Source organism: Citrus sinensis, chromosome 5 (assembly GCF_022201045.2).
Source record: "Citrus sinensis cultivar Valencia sweet orange chromosome 5, DVS_A1.0, whole genome shotgun sequence".
Lineage (NCBI taxonomy): Eukaryota > Viridiplantae > Streptophyta > Magnoliopsida > Sapindales > Rutaceae > Citrus > Citrus sinensis.
Window position 1 is genome coordinate 10,242,837 of NC_068560.1, and position 7,870 is coordinate 10,250,706.

Consider the following 7,870-nt stretch of genomic DNA (forward strand, 5'->3'; position numbering starts at 1 on the left):
TTCACAATGTAGAACTCACTCCTAAAATTTAGTTTGTAACAAATTGTATTAGAGCAGTTTGGTCCTTTGAAGTTCGCACTTACCACAATGGTCCTGGCTTATTGAGCTTGGGTGTGTCACCTACTCAAGGTGTGTGAAATGCCTTGGAAGTTGGTTTTAACGGAGGGTGGAATGTTGTGATCACATATTGACTAGGTATAGGACTAGCTGGTAGTTTATTAACCCCAAGGCACTCTCATCTTACAAGCCAACTCTTGAGAGTGAGTTTTACATTGTGGGTTTGTAACATACTTGCTGTGTCACAAAGATTTCATAGTCACTCATTCTCAAATAAGTAGAGGATATTTTAAGTATTTTAACATTTGAAAAAAAACTTTTCAATCTCTAGTCTCAAAAGTCCAAAATTTAAATTTGTTGTAGTAGTGGCAAAATAGCTTGTTTAGTCTTCAAAGCTCTACTAACAAAAAAAAAAAAAAAAATGAAACAACAACAAAAATTTGAATAAGAGCTTATAAAATTAAATAGGCACTTATTACCACTAGATAAGCTATGCCAAACAAGCATTAAGGGCATGTTCGATATTGTTTCTGAATTTATATTTTTTGAAAATAAAAATAAGAATGAAAATAGTGTTTTGCGGTTGTTGTATTTCGAATTTAAGTATATATTTAGTATTATTTTATGTATCATGTATTCTAAAATTGAAAACAATAATATGCGTTCTGTAAACATAATTGAAAATGATAAACCAGAGAATATGTGTTCAGTAGTACTATTTTCAAAACTAATTTTTACCAAACATTTAAGTCATACTTAGAAAATAATTGTTTAACTAATACATACACAAACATACCATAAATAATTATAAAAAATTACATGAGGATAAAGTTTTAATATTAGCATTAATAAAAAGAGTTTTATGACTAGTATTGTTCTGAACTTTTTGATCGTATCATTGAACATATCAGCCTCAAACAACACTATTTAACATACTAATACAATTGCTAAGTTATAGCATTTCATCTACTTCAAATAAAACTTTCCTTCACTGTTCTTAATTATTTCAACCCAGTGCCTCTCTCCTTCACTTCCCCTCCTTAACTTCAGATGCAATTCGAATTTGGCACAATCTTTAACGGCCTACAATCAAATCAAAACTACTATTTAATTAAGTGCAAATTTAAAAGTTTGAAAAAGGCTATTGGAGAGAAGGACAAATTACAAAGAATATAATCTAGAAATAGATAGAAAAGTATAAAACATGAAACAAAAAACACAGCTGAAAAAGCTCTCCAGCAAAGAAAACACCTCCCCTCTTTGTCCATTTTCAATATTTTGGCAACAAGAAAATTGGCATGCAATTTCAAAACACATTATACAGCCAAGAGGCCTACTACAAGAAAAATTTCATACAATCAACAGTTAACAACCTTCAAGTAACAAAGTCAACCATACTTAAATCCCATGTTATCGAAACCATTCATAAAGAACAAGCAGTGTTATATGATCAGCCTACCATAACCAATCTATAGCTAACCAATAAATACAACCAAGATTGCTATCTAAAAACAATAGCCAACTGCATACATTCATCCATCACCAACTTGATCTGAAAACTCAAAGTGTTTGCTTTTAAAGTGGTTCAGTAATTCTCTATATCTATAATATTATAGCCTAAGCAGTTCAATACACAGTCATCATAATGCAAATTGAACCTCAAATGAGATGCTCCGTGTTCGATGCTAATGACGCTCGTGCTGGTAATGATCATGTCCAAGTCAGATGGTCATTGGATGCATATGTGTGTTTAACACATTTATAATAACATAATCAAAGTAGTATGTTACCTCATTTAACATTAAGGTTGGAGAGGCTGGAGAAAAGGCCATGCTCAGCATGCTTGAACTCCTGCAGTTGCTTAAAGTTAATCCACAGCTTCACCCAAATTTTAGCTTCATATATCTTCTTATTACCAGCATCAATCACTTACAATGTAAGATAGTATTGCCAACAACTACCTATTCCTTTTCCTTTAACACCCTCGCAAACTCGAGAAAGGCATTTTATCTAATCCAAAATTTATGCAAATGATGGAAAAACAACTAACTTTCAAAAAAGATTTTAAACCGCCACACAAATCATCATATAACTAATTGATTTGATTAACTACTCAAAAAGAATCGTTAAAACAAAATGAAACACAAAATGGAAAAAAAAAGAAAGGACCTTTTTCTTGTTGTGTTCTTGAACGGCGAAACGGACAAGGCCTTTGATCTCAACACTTCTTTGATTGCCCCTATAATCATAAACGCCTCCGGGCCTCATCTGAATGAAATTACCTTTTCTGTAAAGACCCAATTCAATAAACCCACAAATCAAAACAATCACAAAGTATCAATTCATCTTCACTATGTATCTAAAAATCTTTGATTCCATGTCCAACACAAACCAAACACTTGGGTTTCTAGATGAAGAATTTTCCAATTGAATTTATGGATGTCGAGACGAAGCACAGACGCAGCAGCGGCAGCAGCACTAATCGATCCTCAACAAAGATGCCGTAGCAGCAACACCACTACCAGTCGAGAAGGAGAAGAGAGACGATAGCAGTTGATTTTGGTTATAGAACTATAATAAAGAGAGAGAGAGCTTCGATGAATTGTGGTTGAAGAACTATGATGAAGAGAGAGATGTGAATTTTGATCAGGATAAAGAGATAAGGCTTGGATTTTGTTTTGCAATTCTTTTTATGATTTAATTTGTGATTCATTAAGAACGTGTTAAAGGCATTCTCAGGTTTGTAACAATAAAATGGAATATGAATTATCTATTTTATACTTCATTTTTTGAATCTAGGCCACCGAACATGAATCACACCTATACTCTTGAAATGAAAATGGAAACAAGCGCTCAAAAAACAAAAATGATATCGAATGAGCCTTATGAGATTGAAAAGTACATCTTTTTTTTTTTATTACATGAGACTATTGCTCAGATTACAACTCATATACATGAGACTATTACTGATATTTACAAATCAGACTATTACTGATATTTACAAATCAGACTATTACTGGGACCAACTGACATCAATGCTAATGGAGCTCTGCCCAGATTTTAACCCTCACAAATATTCGAGGGATGTCTACTCCTCACTCATGGGTAATGGAGAAGACTACCTTCACTCAAATTAATTGAAGAAGGAAATACCCCCACAATGCTTTTGTGGGGGTTCGAACTGCTGCCCTCCAAGTTGGAGGGCAGCAGCCCTGGCCACTCGGGCTACTGCCCGAGTGGTTGATTGAAAAGTACATCTAAAAGTTGGTTTGACTTGAAATAACTGAATAATCCTTTTATTCATGTCTTTTATAGCTTATATAGCCATCAAGTATAACTGAAACAAAATTATTTATTAAATCCCAAAGAAACAAGAATTGGGATTCTAAAAATTTAACTAGGCAAACCCGGGGGGATGAATTGAGATTCTAAAAATTTAAGGGCCTGTTTGGTATTGTTTTTGAATCTGTATTTTCTGAGAATAAAAATGAAAATGAAAATGGTGTTTTGCAGTTACTGTATTTCGAATTTAAATATGCGTTTGGTATCATTTTCTGTATCCTATATTTTAAAACTGAAAACAGTAATATGCGTTTGGTAGACACAGTTAGAAATGATAAAAACAGAGAATATGCGTTTGGTAATGCTTTTTTTAAAAACAGTTTTTACTAATCATTTACATTATATTTATAGTTATAAAATAATTATTTAGCTAATACACACAAATACAACAAAATAATTTAACCAAATTTCATAAAAAAAATTACATGATAATAAAGTTTAAGAATTAACATTAATTAAAAAAATTTGACATTGTCATTGTTTTTACACTATATAATTAAGATATACATTACAACACATGATTTAAACAAAATAATTATAAAAAACTACATGATACACATTATGCATTACGTATGTAATCATGCCACATAAAAGCCGCAATTCCATCCGAGAAATAGAGGAGAACTCACGGTCCCTGTTCCAATCCCAATCCCAATCCCAATGCCAGTCCCGGCAGCATTAAAGTTCGATGGTTTAGTGTGACATGCACGGCTTTTGGTAGTAATCGAAACACGTCTTGCAATTGTTTTGGCTCCATATCCATATCAAGACATTCAAGGCCAACAAACACTAAACAAGACTCTTTAAACTGGCAAATCAACCAAAGGTAAAACTTCTATCTATGTTTGCAAGCATCCATGTCTACGGGCTCCAGCAAGAAGATATTAATTCTTTCAAGTCACTTCAACAATCATGGGAATGCGGTGGGAAGAAAATTAAATTAAAATGGCATGGGTAATAAGGAATTCCATTATGTCACCAATGAAACATTACAACAAAATTGGCAACAATGTTTGCACCAAATCAAACAGTACAAGTGCCTTGCTCGATTTTGATCTCCAGTTTCATCGTGGCACCACCATCCCAGTAACAATTTCGTGTGGATTTCTTCGTTGTGTCTGAACAAAAATGTAACGCATACATTGTATTTCCATCTGTTCTATCTTTCAGGTTCTAGTAAACTATTGTGTCTAGAGTCAGAGTAAAGCTTCAAAATACTTGACAAATATGTACCAAATGTGTCTAGATTCAAGAGTGAGATTTTCTGCTAACCACCATAAATATAAATTCTTGGTACTTCATGGGTCTAAATCATGACTACTATGTTCTGAGCCCTTGGAAAACTGTTCGTCGTGAAAGGGATCATCAGCACAATGTACAGAACTCCACCTAGGAGAGAAATTCCAGCCCATCTGTTCCAGCTCATGGCCAGTTGCGCTGAAATATCATTGCTACGACCTAGAATCTGAAACAATCTAAAGAAAATAATCAAGAACAGTTTCCAATTTGCCGAATTGAACATGCCACTTAAAACCAGAGCAAATCTTGCACAAGATAATCAAGAAGTACACCCAATTAATTTGCCTAAAAAACTAATTGAACATAACAACATCCAATTTGCCCAATTGAATCCAATTTGCCGAATTGAACATCATATGGGTCCAAGCTAAACAAAAAGAATTACAGTCAAAGTGCAGCCAAATAGAAAAAAAGAAAGAAATATACCAGTAAGTGGTGGCAGCAAGCGAGTGGAAGAGCAGCAGCAGCACGCGAGTGGAAGAGCAGCAGCAACCAAGTGAAAGAGCAGCAGCAGCAACCGAGTGAAAGAGCAGCAGCAACCGAGTGAAAGAGCAGCAGCAGCAACGAACTGGAAGAGCAGCAGCAGCAGCAACGAATTGGAAGTAGCTGGAGCAAATACCAAGTGAAGACAGCAGCTGAAACAGCCGAGATCAAGCAGCAGCAGCAACGGAGTGGCAGATCGAGTTAGAGGGAGAGATATGTGTTGTAGATCTAGAGGAAGAAGAGAGTGATAGTGAGTGCGGAGAGTTTAGATCGGGGACTTTGGGAGCTGTTGATGAAGTGAACACGAGTCGAGATTTGTTCTGTAATTTGTTCTTGAGTGTGAATTGTAATTCATTTGAAAACGCATTAAACATGTTTTCAACTTTACAACTGGAAAGCTGAATCTGAATTTTTTGTTTTATAATTTGTTTCTGAGTTTAGCCCACCAAACACGAATTACATATGTATCCTCAAAACGAAAACGAAAACAGAGGCTTGAAAACGGTACCAAACAGGCCCTAAGCAACTAAAACTTAATGCAATATAAACTAAGCAATCAAATTCAAAATAAATAAATTAACGTGCAATGAAAAATAAAGAGATAGGGTAAGAGAGAGCTAACACTCGATTTTTACGTGGTTCGGCCAACCGTGCCTACATGCACGCCTCTAAGCTCACCGAGTTTGAGGATTTCACTAAGCAACCCTCTAAAGCTTCAACAACTCTTACAATTCACTTCTAAGGTGTCAATAGACGTTTACAACAAGAGATTATCCCCAATCTCTTAACCTAGTGTATCCCAATACTTATAACCTCTCAAGGATAAAGATTACAAATGAATGCTCAATGTGTGAATTAAAGAAATAAAAATAAGTTTAAAGCTCAATAATGGTTATATGTTCAGTAGCAAGCTCAATGATAGTTCTTGGATCTCTTCTTGTTTGAATTTGATTGAACCATTTTATAGTTGGAGCTGAAAACTAGTCTTTGTTGACTTTTTAAGAGAAATCGGATCGCCGTTAACTATTATCAGCTTACCGTTTTGACTAGTCTAAATGACTGTTGGGTTGAATTTCAAATAAACGGTTAGCCATTTGAAATTATCGATTAGCCGTTAATTTTCAAAAACCTGCAAAACAAATTAATATCTCTCTGGAAATTATCGGTTAGCTATTTTCAGTAAACGGTTTGTCGTTTGCTATAGTGAAATTATTTTCTAAAATTATAATTTTGCCCCACAACTTTATATAATTATATTATGACTCAAATCTTCATAAAACTTTACAAATAAGACCATTTCCAGAGTTTCAACATTTTTTCAATTTAGACCATTAACTTGAAAATAACCAATTTTATAAAATCATTTTTTCATTAAGTATAAAACCTTATTATGAAAATAATGATTTATTTAAAATGTATGAAAAATAATTTGAGCTTTTAAAAGCTTAATCATTCTTAATCTTGTTTCTTATCATCAAAATCAACATTATGGATACATATATGTTAACAATATATATATAGACTCACTAGACTCAAATTCAACTCATGGACTCATAATTGAAAATACAATAAGAACTTGAAAATAAATATACAAAATATCTGTAACAATTCCTCCCCTCTTAAGAAACAACCTTGTCCTCAAGGCTATAAGTAGGGAATTCATTTTCAATAATAGTGGCAACAATGGTGGTTCAGTTATAATTTCTATTTCTTATTGAAACAAGCTTGATCACGAATAATTTTTTGAAATGATGTCCAAGAACAAATTGCTGATTACACTTGGAGGATAGTCCTTTCTTCCTTCCCTCATCTATTTCTTCTGTGCTTAGCCTTTTGATAGGCATTAGGACGGAACTATTTTGATCTTCAAGAAGTTTATATAGCCTTTAAGAGAGATTACAAGCTTCATACAAGCAAGTTGGTCTGATGGCCAAAGATAACATTGTCAAAAAACAAGCTAATGCATCCGCCTTGATCGAATTGTGTAACCCACTAATAAAGCAACTGACTTGATGATTTTGATGAAGGTGTCCTACCTTTACTAATAATCTCCCAAATTGAGTATGATATTCACTGACCCAGCCTGTCTTAGTTTGATTAACTCTCCAAAGAAATCTTGGAAATTCATAGCTCCATACTTTTAGTTCAAGCCATCTTGAAATTCTTGCCAAGTAATCACTTCTTCCTCTTGCCTAAATAGCTAATACCACAACCTAGCATCACCTTCAAGATGAAACAATGCTAGTGCCAAATGATCTTCTTCTACTATATGGTTAAAGTTAAAAAATTGCTCCACTCAGTGGAACCAACTCATTGTGTCTTCTTCTCCCTTGAGGCAAGAGAATTCAATTTTGACAAGTTGGAAAGCGTATTTGAGCCATTTTGGTTTGTACTAGCATTATTACTGGATCATGTTGTTTGATTCTAAAATGGTACCCTTGAATCTTTGTGATAATTTTGTGTGTTGGTCCGTGTGGTAAGTTGTAAGGAGAGTTCATTGAGTCTCTTTAAGATCTATTGCTGACCTACAATGAGTAAGTTAACATCATTCTCCAACTTCTCAGCTCATGAGTCCATGCCCTTGCTTTGATACCATTGTGACATATACTGGGGATTGGTTCTCTTATTTTTGTTAGAACTTATGATGAAGGGAATTTAAGCTAAGAGTTTAATAGAGGAACCTTGGCCT

The 7,870-nt window shown here is 34.1% G+C and overlaps 1 long non-coding RNA gene across 2 annotated transcripts; it reads right to left on the reverse strand.

Annotated features, from left to right (window-relative positions):
- Positions 1 to 877: 877 nt before the first annotated feature.
- On the reverse strand, positions 878 to 2,893 carry LOC127902034 (uncharacterized). Of its 2 annotated transcripts, XR_008054457.1 has the most exons (4): positions 2,450 to 2,893; positions 2,227 to 2,344; positions 1,848 to 1,908; positions 878 to 1,140 (listed from the first exon to the last, which is right to left on the reverse strand). It is a non-coding gene; the product is annotated as an uncharacterized LOC127902034 (long non-coding RNA). The 2 variants fall into 2 exon arrangements; XR_008054456.1 differs by having other exon boundaries at positions 2,227 to 2,887.
- Between the last annotated feature and the right edge of the window lie 4,977 nt (positions 2,894 to 7,870).